A 15,302-nucleotide genomic window follows, 5' to 3' on the forward strand; every position below is an offset into this window, starting at 1 on the left:
TTACCTATCTTAGTATCATCTGCATACTTACTAATCCAATTTACCACCCCATCATCCAGATCATTAATGTATATGACAAACAACATTGGACCTAGTACAGATCCCTGAGGCTCACAACTAGTCACCGGCCTCCAACGTGACGAACAGTTATCCACCACTACTCTCTGGCATCTCCCATCAGCCACTGTTGAATGCATTTTACTACTTCAATATTAATACCTAATGATTGAACCTTCCTAACTAACCTTCTGTGTGGAACCTTGTCAAAGGCCTTACTGAAGTCCATATAGACAACATCCACCGCTTTACCCTCATCATTTTTCCTAGTAACCTCTTCAAAAAATTCAATAAGATTTGTCAAACATGACCTTCCACGCACAAATCCATGTTGACCGTTCCTAATCAGACCCTGTCTATCCAGATAATTATTCATACCATCTCTAAGAATACTTTCCATCAATTTACCCACCACTGACGTCAAACTCACAAGCCGATAACTGCTTGGTTTACTCTCAGAACCCTTTTTAAACAATGGAACCACATGAGCAATACGCCAATCCTCTAGCACCATCCCCGTTTCTAATGACATTTGAAATATTTCTGTCAGAGGCCCTGCTATTTCTACACTAACTTCCCTCAAGGTCCTAGGGAATTTCCTGTCAGGACCCGGAGACTTATCCACTTTTATATTCCTTAAAAGTGCCAGTACTTTCTCTTCTTTAACCATCATAGTTTCCATAACTACCCTACTTGTTTCCCTTACCTTACACAATTCAATACCCTTCTCCTTAGTGAATACCGAAGAAAAGAAATTGTTCAAAATCTCCCCCATCTCTTTTGGCTCCGCACATAGCCGTCCACTCTGATTCTCTAAGGGACCAATTTTACCCCTCACTATCCTTTTGCTATTAATATAACTGTAGAAACCCTTTGGATTTATTTTCACCTTACTTGCCAAAGCAACCTCATATCTTCTTTTAGCTTTTCTAATCTCTTTAAGATTCTTTTTACATTCTTTATATTCCTTGAGCACCTCATTTACTCCATGCTTTCTATATTTATTGTAGATATCTCTCTTTTTCCGAACCAAGTTTCCAATATCCCTTGAAAACCATGGTTCTCTCAAACTTTTAACCTTTCCTTTCAACCTAACAGGACAATAAAGATTCTGTACCCTCAAAATTTCAACTTTGAATGACCTCTATTTCTGTATTACATCCTTCCCATAAAACAAATTGTCCCAATCCACTCCTTCTAAATCCTTTCACATCTCCTCAAAGTTAGCCTTTCTCCAATCAAAAATCTCAACCCTGGGTCCAGTCCTATCCTTCTCCATAATTATATTGAAACTAATGACATTGTGATCACTGGACCCGAAGTGCTCCCCAACACATACCTCCATCACCTGACCTACCTTGCCCCTTCTCTAGTTCGTACCTGTATGTATTGCTGCAAAAAACTATCCTGCACACATTTTACAAACTCCAAACCATCCAGCCCTTTCACAGAACGGGCTTCCCAGTCTATGTGTGGAAAATTAAAATCTCCCACAATCACAACCTTGTGCATACTACAAACATCTGCTATCTCCTTACAAATCTGCTCCTCCAATTCTCCTTTGCTCTTCCAATGTTCCTTTGTATTTACTGTGAATGCCCGTAAGAAAACAAATCTCATTGTATTATATGCTGCTATATATTGTACTTTGATAATACATTTACTTTGAACTATGATTTCCACATGATATTCCATTTGGCATGCCTTTGCCTATTCATCTAAGTTGTTAGTACCTCAATGTTTGTCTTCATAGCCTACACGGGTTTAGTTCTTGTTAGAGACTTGGATATATTGCACTTGTTCCTATTATCCAAAGCATTGATAGTACATGTGAACAGTTTTGCCTTCTACATAGATCCCTGCAGCAGACCACTGGTCACCAAACATCTCAACCTCAAAATGAGCAATTATCCCTACGTTGTTTGCTGCCTGTTAACCGAAGATACCACTGTTTTACAATGGTTGGCACATGATCTAATTTTATTTAGTAATCTCACATGGCACCTTAAAGGCCTTCAGAAAATCCAAATATATCACATCAACCAGTTCATCCTATATATTCTGCTAACCAAAATCTCAAAAAAAAATTTCAAAAGATCTGTCAAATATAATTTCCTTTCCAGAAATTCATGTTAATTCTGCCCAATCCTATTATTACTTTCTGACTGCCATTTCATCATTTCCTTAATAACACCGGGTGTATTTAAAGTGGAGGTTCATAGGTTCTTGATTAGTAAGCCTGTCAAAGTTTATGAGGAGAAGGCAGGAAAACTGGGTTGAGAAGGATAATAAGTCAGCCATGATGGAATGGCAGAGCAGACTCAAAGGGCCAAATGACCTAATTCTGCTCCCTTGTCTTATAGTTTAACAAACTCCAGCCCTAAAGCCGATGACAGGTTAAGGGCTAGTTTTCTCTTTCTCACTTTTCTGAAGTTCTGAAGTATGTGATAATTTTCCCAGAATCTGCAGAATTTTAAACAATGATAATCAGCACATCCACTGTCTATAACCATCTCCATCTAAATGCTCAGAAACAGATCAATAGAACATGGACATGAGAAAGTCTGCAGATGCTGGAAATCCAAAGCAACACACACAAAATGCTAGAGGAACTCAGCAAGTCAGACAACATCTAAGGAAAAGAGTAACAGTCAACATTTTGTGCTGACACCCTTCTTCAGAACTGGAGAAGGCTCTCGGCCCCAAACGTCGACTGTTTACTCTTTACCATAGATGCTGCCTGGCCTGCTGAGCTCCTCCAGTATTTTGTGTGCGGTGCAATAGGTCGTGGATTTGTGACCCACTAATTTTTTAATCTATTTTCTCCTTATTTCTCACTTACTCTAAACAGTATCCAACCACTTGTAGCTGCTCAGCCATGCACTAAGATCTTGGCTGATCTTTTACCTCCGTGTAACTTACATTCAGATTCCGATTTATTTATTGCATAGAAATATACAGTGAAACGTATCATTTGTGATAACAACCAGTACACCCAATGATGTGCTGGAGGCAGCCTGCAAGTGTTGCCACACATTCCAGTACCAAATGCATTCAGAAATTTATCAATTTCTGTTCAGAATGAACTCAATGACTGAACTCCCACAGTCCTTCTGGGATGAGATTTCCAAAGTTACACCACTTCCTGTTAAAAGAAAATTTTCAACTAATATACTACTCTTTATTCTAAAAATATTCTAAGCTCCTCCAATCTGTCAACCACCACAAAACTTAAGTTAATTAAGTTAATTAAATCTCTTGGTTTCTAAACTCAAATGAATACAGACCTAATCTATTCAATCTCTCCTCACTGAGTAAATGGATCACTCCTGGAACTACTCCAGTGAGTCTTTTCTGAACTTCCTCTATGGTAGGTACAACTTTTCGTAGGCAAAGAAGCTAAAACTGTGTGCAGTACTCCAGCTGTGGTTTCATCAAGACTTGACATAAATGTGAATGACTTCCTTACTCCTGTATACAAATCCACTGATAAAAGGCAGCATCTTTCTAATTTACATTTTTCAACTAAATGCTGACTTTGAACGGCTTGCATATATGCATGCTGGACTCCTGAACATCAACATTAGATAATTCCTACAAAATGCTGGTGGAACTCAGCAGGCCAGGCAGCATCTATTTGTTTTTCTCCAGTTCTGTTGAAGGGTTTCGGCCCGAAGCAACAACTGTACTTCTTTCCACAGATGCTGCCTGGCCTGCTGAGATCCTCTAGCATTTTCTGTGTTTTGCTCGGATTTCCAGCATCTGCAGATTTTCTCGTTTGTGATTATGCAATTCCTCATCATTTAAAAAACATTTTGCTGTTCTATTTTGTGCAGAAAAGTGAATGATCTCACAATTTTCTATGTAATATTCCATCTTCCAGGATTCCACCTGACCCCTCCACCCTTCAGCCATTCAGAATGGCGATGGCCCCCTAAAGCCCCTTCACATTCTTTGCTGTTCAGTATCATACTTCTAAAGTTTGTTGATGATATTTAGTTCCCTGGCCAAAACTGTGAACCTGGATTATAAATAACCGGGGTCCCAGCAGTATTCCACAAAGTCAGCCTGCTGTCCTGAGAAGACTCCCTAAAGAAAATCCAACCACCATTTTCCGAAGCTCCATCTAAATTGATTCTTCTTTTTGACTTTCTGAGCCAAGATCTTTCATCACCACTTTCACCCCATATCTTAAATCAGTTATTCCATCCGCAATTTTGCCTATCTTTTCTTAAAATATCCCGAAATATTTGCAAATATGACTTTGTAATGATGAGATGATACCTATTTATCAGGGCCATTACTACATTAAACCTGTTCACTACTTCCACCTGCATTCAGCAAAAGAAGCTTCAGGTCTCTGTACCTCTATCTGCAACTGGATTCTCGACTTCCTAACTAGAAGATCATAATCTAGTGGAGTGTGCCTCAGCAGCAACCTGGCACTCAACGTCAGTAAGATGAAAGAGCTGATTGTGGACTTCACAATCCACAGGGTATGACGAAGGAACACATACCAATCCTCATAGAGGAATCAGAAGTGGAGAGGGTGAGCAGTTTCAAGTTCCTGGGTGTCAAGATCTCTGAGGATCTAACCTGGTCCCAACTTATCAATATAGTTATAAAGAAGGCAAGTCAGCAGCTATACTTTATTAGGAGTTTGAAGAGATTTGGCATGTCAACAAATACACTCAAAAACTTCTATAGATGTACCGTGGAGAGCATTCTGACAGGCTGCATCACTGTCTGGTATGGAGGTGGGGGCCTATTGTATAGGACTGAAAGAAGCTGCAGAGAGTTGTAAATCTAGTCAGCTCCATCTTGGATACTAGCCTACAAAGTACCCAGGACATCTTTAGGGAGAAGTGTCTCAGAAAGGCAGCGTCCATTATTAAGGATCTCCAGGACCCAGGACATGCCCTTTTCTCACTGTTACCACTGTAGGAGGTACAGACGCCTGAAGGCACCACTCAACAATTCAGGAACAGCTTCTTCCCCTCCGGCATCTGATTCCTAAATGGACATTGAACCCTTGGACACCACCTCACTTTTTTTAATATGCAGTATTTCAGTTTTTTGAACATTTTAAAAACTTATTCAATATATGTATACTGCAATATATTTATTATTATTGGTGTTTTTTTTCTCTTCTATATTATGTATTGCATTGAACTGCTGCTGCTGCTGCTAAGTTAACAAATTTCACATTACATGCCAGTGATAATAAACCTGATTCTGATTCTGAGTTTTGAAGCTTATTTTTCTCTGAATCAATGTCTAGGTTTAGTTTGTATGGACTGTTCCTCCTTGACAGACTCTGAACATCATGACCCAAGTTACTACTTGCAAGAAAGACTGCTTTGTCCTTTATTTTCAACTACTAAATTTATAAATCTGTTTTGTTGAAAGTGTTATTTACAGCCCAAGTTATTGTTTTTTTTGGCACACTGATCTCAGTATGATGTGCCAGTCTCAGTGAAATAGTTCCCCCTTTCCCCAGTGCTGGTACGAATGTTACATAATTCAGAACTAATTTCCCCCACAACTGTTCATTATTGACTCTATATCAAACTGCACATGGGCTCAGGGAATAAGCTTGTAAGAGGATTATAGTTCTCGGCAATGAATTTTGGGAAGAATGTGAAGGCATGGAGAGTGCAGGGAAGATTTAGCAGTATGATCCTGGGGTTGAGTCTTTCACATAGCTTTCCTTTTGTCAGCATTCAATCTCTCTTGCTCTGTCTCCTTGGAAAGCTATCAGACTAATAAATTCAACAACATCTTATCTCTTAAACAACCTTGGCTATAACCCAAGAAAGATATTTCCTTCGTCCTCTGTGCACTCTGCAATTTAAAACTAGTTTGTTTTCTTTCTTTCCTAGTCCTACCAAAGGGTCTTCCACCTGAAATGTTGACAGTTTCTCTTTCAACAGCTGCTGTTTGCCGTCCTAATACTTTGACCATTTTGTTTTAGTTTGAGACTTCCAGCATTGCAGAATTTTTCAACAGTTATCTTAACTATGTAGATAGCATAGAGAAGCTGGAGTTGTTCTAATAGAGAAAATTGGGAGGTCAAAGACCTTGCATACAAATCCTAAATATTGCCAATTGAAGAACCTCTGGAATCTACTCTTCACATGAGAATCTATTTGCAGGGGTAAAGCTTCTTTGCACAAAAGATAAAATTTCAAGGTTTAAATATAAGATACACATTAAAATACAGCATCTGTTCTGTAATTCAAAAAAAACCCAATAACAAAATAAAACTACTCTGTGTAATAACATGCACCAATGAAAATTTCCTCACCCTTGATGGTAATAAAGTTTAGGCGTGTACCAGTAACAGGATGCCCTGAATTCCTGGAGCCCTGAAGGGTTGATCATCTATTATGGCAGGAGAATATAGTTTACATGACAAGCCTGCTTCAACTAAAATATAGCACCAGTAATTAGGTTCAATTCCCAGTGTGTCTGTAAGGAGTTTGTACATTCTCCCCATGACCGTGAGTTTCTTCTGGAAACACTGGTTTCCTCCCACATTTCAAAGGCATACAGGTTAGTAAGTTGGTGACATGCTACGCTGATGCTGGAAGCATGGTGACACTTCCGGGCTGCCCCCAGGACATCCTCAGACAGTGTTGGCCATTAATGTGATCAACACATTTCAAAGTTCATGTGATAAATAAAACTAATCTCTTAATGTATGAATGTTTAATTCTTTGAAAGTAAAATAGTGTTATTTGTTGAGAACAACAAAGCAGGAGCTTGTGAAATGTATGATCGTATTGTCTTAAGAGCCTCAATTTAAAAAATGACAAAGTCTGAATAACAGTTTAAGCATATTGAATTTTTCCATTTAAAATTACAATTTAAGGTGGCTGCATAATATTAACCTCATATTTGAAGTGAGATCAACCAACTCATCTTGCTAATAAACTGGTACAGTAATTAGCTAACATTAATCGCTGGTCAATAATGTGGCCTATTAACTAGGCGAGACAAAAACTTTACTCAATTTCATTCATCCCATCACTGAACTGTTCCCACAACCTATGGACTCACTTTCAAGGATTCTTTCACTCATGCCCTCAGCACTTATTACTTAGTTTTGATTAATATTATTATTGCATTTTTTGTTTCTATTTGTTTTTGCAGTTTGTTGTCTCGTGCACATTGGGTGTTTGTCCGTCCTGTTGGTGCAGTCTTTCATTGATTCTATTATATTTCTCAGATTTACTGAGTATGCCAGCAAGAAAATGCATCTCATGGTTGTATATGATGACATATATATAGTTTGATAATAAATTTGCTTTGAACAAGACAATAGAAATTTTTCCGGTGGCTAAATTAGTAGATGCAATTTTAAGTACTAACACTTGAAATATTGCAAGTGTTTTTTTTCTGATAAGTGCAAAGGTACCATTAAACTTCAAAATGCAGGAAATGTTTCTGGATGTTTTAGACAACATTTTAAATCAGCTATGATCACCAAATCAAATTTCTGGATTTTGTTGTATTCTATGATGCTCTTTTGGCCTGTATAAAAATAACACCAACAAAAATAATTGCTTAATAAATACCTTGAGATTTCAGGATCATAACAGCAAATGCACAAGTGTGTGTTCCTTTCATAGAAGTATCAAAAGATTCTATAAAAATGAATCAAGTTACAGTAATCAACTGACTTAGACAATGGAATGTGTGTTTTAAGAGATAATATCCACAAAGTATACAGCATATAACCATATCTTGGCATTTATCATTCAGCAGGCTGGAGTACCACTACTCCGTAAATTGGAATGGCTATGTAGGTACACTGAAAAGTGCAGATCCTGAAGAAAAGAATAAAATTTAAGTACAAGAAATGCAATCTGAAAATATCACAATGGTCAGCAGGAAAGGCAAATGAGATTTAGAAAAAAAACTTACAATTGGGAGACAAAATTATACCATGGTTGCCCATCACAAAGTACAAATTCATATATTTTCCCAATTGGTTGACAGAGAAAAGTTAGAAGCTAAATATTTTGTGAAGTAAACATAGGAACAAATGAGAGATAGTTAAGATGCTAAAGATAAGATTTTTTTTTGTAATAAGGCAAAGAGCAATATGTCCTTTAATATTCTATACAGGACATGGCAAAATTTAGGGAAATGGACATCACCGAAGAGAAATTTCTCAATAGGATGATAGTATCTTTCAAATTATAGAGTGCAATAAACACAAGTACAATTTTAACCCATATTTAAGAATAGCAATCCATGCACTTCGACATCATTTAAGTTTCTCATGTTCTTTCTGATTTAGCCTGTCCTTCCTTTTGCACCAAATGAAACATCCTCCACAGAGAGTACATTTCTCACTTATAATAATAAAAAAGGAAAATTATGAAAGCACTCAACCAGTGAAACAACAAAGAGCAACAGTTGACATTTTGGGTCACAAACTCTTCAGTAGAACTGATAACTTAAAAAAGCAAGCATGTTAAATTGCAGAGAGGGAAGCGTGATGAGAACAGAAGGAACAATTGTAATACAGAGATCAGAGCTACTGAGGTAACAAACTAGCTGCTGAATAAAAAAGTAAAAAAAAAGAAACAAATTGCTGAAGCTTGATTTAAATCGGACGAAAAGTAATTTAATCCCAAGTAGTATGAGATGATTCTAGGTCGGGGTGGGACAGAAATCATAAATGGTAGGGCACTAAGGAATAGGGATGAAAAGACAGACCTTGGGATCAAAGTCTACAGTTCTGTGAAAGTGGCAATACAGATCTAAAGCTGGTGAAGGGTGGTGTTTGACATGCTTGCTTTCATGGTACAGGGCATAGAAACATAAAAGTTGGAACATAACACTGCAACCTTACGAAATAACTGGTTAGAGACCACATTGTGAACATTGTGTGTAGTTCTAGTTGGCACTTTATAGAAAGGATACAATTATGCCAGAGAGTGCAGAGGAGATTCACAAGAATACTGCTTGGATTGGACAGCTTTGTCCATGGTCATTGGTTCAATTGGCTACAGACAATACATTGCCAGAGATGGTGGAAGAATCAGATACAATTACTACAATTAAAAAGTCTTTAAACAGATACTTAAAAGATAAAGCATAGCAGAGAGGATCCAAATACAGGCAAATGGGATTAGTGTGGACGGGCAAAAAGATTAGCATGAACATGGTGGCTGAGATCCTGTTTCTTCTATACAGTACGACTATCTATGACCATGAGAGCACAGCCTCACCTGGAAGGTAGAGCCTATGGATCCTGAGTCCTCAAATCTGCTGACAAAAGCTGTTTGTAAACTTGCCACAGACATTATTTGCATTCACTTGCCACTTTAAATTGCCAACTGACTCTGACCTACAGCCTACATTACTCCAACAATGCCTATCACAGGTTTGAGGAACAGTACCCCGTCATTGGTCTAGGTATGTTGAAAGCCTCAGCACTTAATACTAAATATGACAATTTCAGAAATCCACTCTTTTCTCTCCACAAAATGTGCTAACGCTATTTTTTCATTTTGTTTCATTACTTTGTCTCCAAATGCTAGTTCTTTTTAAAAAAAAAGAAAATGTTACCTTGGCAACCTCTGTCTGCAGAGAACTGAGGGATTGTCTGTCAAAGACAATCCCTGAATTCTCTCCACCCCTGCCTCTCCCTGCAATTTAAAGCACTTAACAGCTCCTCCCCAGGTTACAAACACCTGACTAATGGACATTCCATACACACAAACAAGCATTTGGGAGACCAGTGGGGCAGACGAGGATAGATTTGCTGGCTGTTTGAGGTATCTTCTACTGAGTGGGAACAGGGCACTTCCACACACCATATCTCCCGACACCACCCTCCTCCCAACTCTGATCTTGTGCCGGAGGGAGTCGTAAATTGGGAATGCAATGCAGACTCAGTCACTGTGTCTGTGAAGTCAGCTCAGCTCAGCCACTCACCTGAGCTTGTTTATTCTCCCATCACAACCGTTTTTGAACATTTCTGACTTCTGAACAGTTCATGAGCAGTTCTCAGAAAGTGAACCCTATCACAACCTGGAGACTTTCTGACATTGTTTGGTACCAATTAATGCTTAATGACGTGGAAAACATCTCAGCTTCCTTCCCTAGTCATGCTGCTTAGCCTGCTGAACATTTTGTTTTAGATTTCCACAATCTCTAGTTTCCCGTTCGAGTCACCCTTACTTATGACCAGTTTGATCAACTATCATAATTTCTCAGACAAAAAGGGCAACCTGCAGCAATAACACTATTCAGTTAGCTTAGAAATAATGTTTCTTTTTTTTCCATGCGTTCAGTGCAAACTCATACAGAACTGAGAACATAGCTTCAACAGCAAAGGAGCCAATGCTGGTTAAAACAGAAGATTCTTTAGGAGTTGTAAACCAACCACAAAAAAATCCCAACATTATACTATAACTTCCCTATTGTACAAGTCCCAACATATTTGCTTGAGGCCAGTAGCATTGTCTAACAGGCTGATCCAGCAATAAAGATTATACAGTATAGGCGAGGCATGAATATTTGCAGCAATAGTTTACAGTAGGAAAGAAGACAATAACAAAGTAAAAGCCTGCAGAACAGAAACAAGGAGATTACAGCTTGACATAAAGAAATTAAATGAATCTTAAAAGGGGAGTAACATGTGGCAAGCATACAGTATGTTCAGAGGATAATAGCCAACTTGACTAGGATATTATAAACAGGTTAAATAGCTTTCCATCTTTGTATAAGAACCCCACAGGAAATAAATAATACCATGGAGACAGGGTAGAAGAAATACTAACAATCTGACATCTTTGTCTCAATAAAGAGTTCTTTCATTTGAAACAAAGAAGAATGAACTGATGCTGCAAGACATGCTGCATTAGTCAGCAGATTAACACATCGTGACAGATCTCCAATGCGTTACTAAAGATTCAGATTTTTTTAAATCAGACAAAAAAATAATTTAAAGAAACTTTGAAAACTGTTTTAGACTGAAAATCTTGGAAAACCACAATTTTAATGAAATGAAGTTTATTAACTGACCCCTTGTCTTGCTAACTTGTATGTCTAAAGGAAACTTGAATAACCACTTAAACAATTGCCTGTTTGCATTCCCTGGAAATCAATACTGCCTAGTTCTCAAATGCATGTTTTTTTTTCCATTTTGACTAGTTACATTATAGACTGGTATGCATGTTCCAAGGCACAGCACTGAAAGAGGCTGCAGAGGGAAGTTCAATCAGCGCGGGTCTCCCCACCAATGAGGACATCTTCAAAAGGCGGCACCTCAGAAAAGCAGCATCCATCATTAAGGACCTTCATCACCCAGGACATGCCCTCTTCTCATTGCTACCATTGAAAGCCTCAGCACACTCAATGCTTTAGGAACAGCTTCTTCCCATCTGCCATCAAATTCTGAATGATCCACGAACCATGAACATTAATTCACTATTCCTCTTTTGCACTCTTCATTTAGTTATTTCTTATTGTAACTTGTAATAATTTTTATGTTTTGCACTGTCCTGCAAGACAAACAACAAACTTTATGACATACGTCAGTGAAAATGACCCTGATTCTGATTCACCTGCATTGCAATATTACTCACAATTCCATACATCTTTGCAGATGAGTTGAATTACCTACTGGTGCTCAAACTTTTGAATATTATTCCCAGGATTCATGTACAAACGTTTTGAACGAATCAGTGGGAAAAGACATTCTGACATCTTCTGCTACCTTGGCCTTGGCCATGGCCAGTAAAAGCAACCCCATAATGCTTTACAGTAGGGATGGTGTTATCTGGCTGATGTGCAGATTAGATTTATGTCACATATACCACTAAAAAAAATCATATCCTTTCCTGTACAAACTTTGCAAAGCGTCACTCTGAAGATAATGTAAAGTTGTGGAAGAAGGTCTTGCGATCCGATGAAACTAAAGTGGAACTTTTTGGCCTCAACACTAAGCAGTAGGTGTGGAGTAAATCTAATACTGCACATCAGCCAGGTAACACATTACCTCTTCTAAAGTGTGGTGGAAGTAGCATCATGTTATGCAGATGCTTTTCAGCAGCAGGACTGGAAATCAGGTCAGGATTGATGGGAAGGTGAATGCTCCCCAACTAACCTGGCACAGTTCAAGCAATTTTGAAAGAAGAAATGGGAAAATCTTGCTCCATCACATTATGCAGAGCTAATAGAGATTTATCTAAAAAGACTACTGGCTGTAATAGCTGTGAGAGACGGTTCAACTAAGTACTGAGCAAAGGGATGAATACTTTTGAACTGCTGACATTTCAGGTTTTGAATTTTTAGTTTTTCATGCTTTACAATTTCCCATTTTTTGGGCTCAACCATGAAAAAATGAGCATGTGGTTTACAAATAAAACTTCAGTTAAATTGATCAAAAACCCTGGTTGTAATACTCATTTATGTGAACAAAGAATTGGGGGCTGAATACTTTTTTAAGGCACTGTATAGTCAATTACCAAACTCAAAATGCCAGAAGTTTTTAGACTTTTTAAAAGAATTGCTCACTGATCCTCCACTCAATCAATTAGTAATTTTGCATAATACTTTCACCCTCCTTCTCTTTCCTGAAGTCAACAATCAGCTCTTTAGTTTTACTAATGTTGAGCAAGAAGTTGTTGTTGCACCACTCGACCAAGTATCCTATCATCAATAGAGTCCGATAGGGTCTTTGTAGATACAATAGGGTCTTTTAAGAGACCCTTAGATAGGTACATGGAGCTTAGAAAAATAGAGGGCTATGCAGTAGGGAAATTCTAGGCAGTTTCTAGAGTAGGTTACATGGTCGGCACAACACTGTGGGCCAAAGGGCTGTAATATGCTGTAGATTTCCACGTTTCTATCAATTGCAATACATTCAACAACACTGCTGTCGTCAAACTTGTACATAGTACTGGAACTGTGCTTAGCCACACAGCAATGTGTGTGCAGTAAAATGAGAATGGGACAAAGCACGCAACCTTATCAGTGAAATGATCATTGATGGGGAGCTCATGCATAAGGAAATAGATTCTATATTAACTGAAGACAATCAAATGTCCTCATGATACCAATAAGCTGTTTTTGGCAACACCCATAAAAGTTGCTGGTGAACGCAGCAGGCCAGGCAGCATCTCTAGGAAGAGGCACAGTTGACGTTTCGGGCCGAGACCCTTCATCAGGACTAACTGAAAGAAGAGCTAGTGAGAGATTTGAAAGTGGGAGGGGGAGGGGGAGATCCGAAATGATAGAAGACAGGAGGAGGAGGGATTGTACACAATGTTAACCCAAGTATTATGATAAGCTCAGCTGCTTTACTGTAGTTCTCATCAAAAGTAACTAGATATACCAACTTACATCAATTAGAAAGAAGGCTTTATTGCATTTTAGGCAACTCATTCCTCCGAAACAACAACCTAACTAATAATTTTTAAAACTGCACTACTGTTTTTGAGATGCGTGACCAGTGTGGCTAGTGCCTGTTATATTAAGTGGCTATTAAGAAAATAATTAGCTTGATTTAAATGTAATGCTATTTATTATTACATTAAGGTAAGCAAAGAACTACCAAGGAAATACTTCAAAGACTGAATTCAAATTGTACTTTAAATAAAGCATGTTTTCAGATATAAATTCTGTATGTAGCAAGTGAATCTCTTCAACATATTACATTACTTCATTGAAATCATACTAGCTATTGAGTTTAAGCTCAATTTTCAGACCCTCAAATTCACCTCAATATGACACAGTCGTAAAGATCCTTATCCCATTTGTTCAATTTCCATCTATCCTTTTGTTCGATCTGGAGATGATGTTATTCAGATGGTTCTTCAGAAGTCAAGAATGATGTGCAGATCTTATGGTTACAGCCACTTTTTTTAAGAGCAAGACCCACAAAATGCTGGAGGAACTCAGAAGTCCAGGCAGCATCTATGAAGGGGAATAAACAGTTGTGTGTCAGGCCATGACCCTCATCAGAGTACTGGTCAGATAGGGTCAGCCTGTACCAGCAAGCAAGACAAGAAGTAACAAAGGAACTGGAGGACATGCTTTTCTTTCATACTACAAACCAGTCCGAGCTAGTCTAGATAAGAAACCTGTTAGCAGATACTGACTGAGTCACACTTCAACAATACAGACAAACAAACTACTAAAGTATAGAACTGGAATCAGAATCAGGTTTAATATCACCGGCATATGTCGTGAAATTTGTTAACTTAGCAGCAGCAGTACAATGCAATACATGATAAATATAGAGAAAAAAATAAATGAATTACAGTAAGTATATATGCACATTAAATACTTAAATTAAAAATAGCGGTGCCAAAACAGAAATAATAAAAAAAAAGGGAGGTAGTGTTCACGGGTTCAATATCTATTTAGAAATCAGATGGCAGAGGGGAAGAACCAAATAAACCACAAGTTACTAACATTTTACAGACAAACATACAGTATAAGCAAGCATAACGAAAACCAAACTACCATGAAAAAAAAAACAAATGTAAAAACCAAACTGGACCCTAGCCCAAACACTTTCTCATTTTCACCTGTTTTATGAGAAATGATGAACTCCAGCATACTTTCATAGGATTACCCCACTACCATGTCAGGCTCCACATTCTTCAAAAATGTACCTTATCAATCACCTTTTGACTGCTTGATTGTGGAAGCAAAGTTTAGTTCACATCTCGGCATCAATCAGATACAGAATCTTCGTTAACATGAAACCTTTGGGTAGCTCCGATGTCCAGAACAGAACCAGTTGTTCAAGCACAAACTGGAGTCCCATTGACTAAGTGACAAACCTTTTGTTGTTGATTTTCAGTACTCTCAATGCAAGCACAGACATGCATTGAGGTACTTGAGCAGTCACTGCAATTCTGGAACATAAAACAAAAACCAAACTGCTAGAGGGACATAGCAGGTCAGGCAGTATATGTGGAGGCAAAAGGCTAGTTAACATTTTGGGCCAAGAATTTACCAGAACAGTCCTAATGTAGGTCTTAACCTGAAAGACGGATGTGGTGAAATACAGCGACATGTTGCAAGCAATTTACTATACTTCAAAATATTCTTGTTCTGAACTATTCTTACTGCAATCTACAGTCTGTAATTTCCCTTTAAGTAATGTATTTTTGAATTAACAAACCAGCAATTTCAGAATCTTCTGGAAGACTCTGCAAATTTAATTCTCAAGCATATAATTATCTCACCTTTAAGCAAACAAAGGGATA

The 15,302-nt window shown here is 38.0% G+C and overlaps 1 protein-coding gene across 8 annotated transcripts in view; it reads right to left on the reverse strand.

Moving 5' to 3' along the window:
- tbc1d16 (TBC1 domain family, member 16) overlaps window positions 1-15,302 on the reverse strand; it is a 120,085-nt gene that overhangs the window by 83,543 nt on the left and 21,240 nt on the right. Inside the window, exon 3 of one of the 8 annotated variants that reach the window (XM_063074476.1) lies at window positions 13,803-13,998. The exons of the other annotated variants lie outside the window; for them this stretch is intronic. The gene's annotated coding sequence lies outside the window, so the exon portion shown is untranslated. The remainder of the gene's footprint in view (window positions 1-13,802; window positions 13,999-15,302) is intronic. 8 annotated transcript variants of the gene reach the window in all.

This window comes from Mobula hypostoma, chromosome 22 (genome assembly GCF_963921235.1).
Source record: "Mobula hypostoma chromosome 22, sMobHyp1.1, whole genome shotgun sequence".
NCBI lineage: Eukaryota > Metazoa > Chordata > Chondrichthyes > Myliobatiformes > Myliobatidae > Mobula > Mobula hypostoma.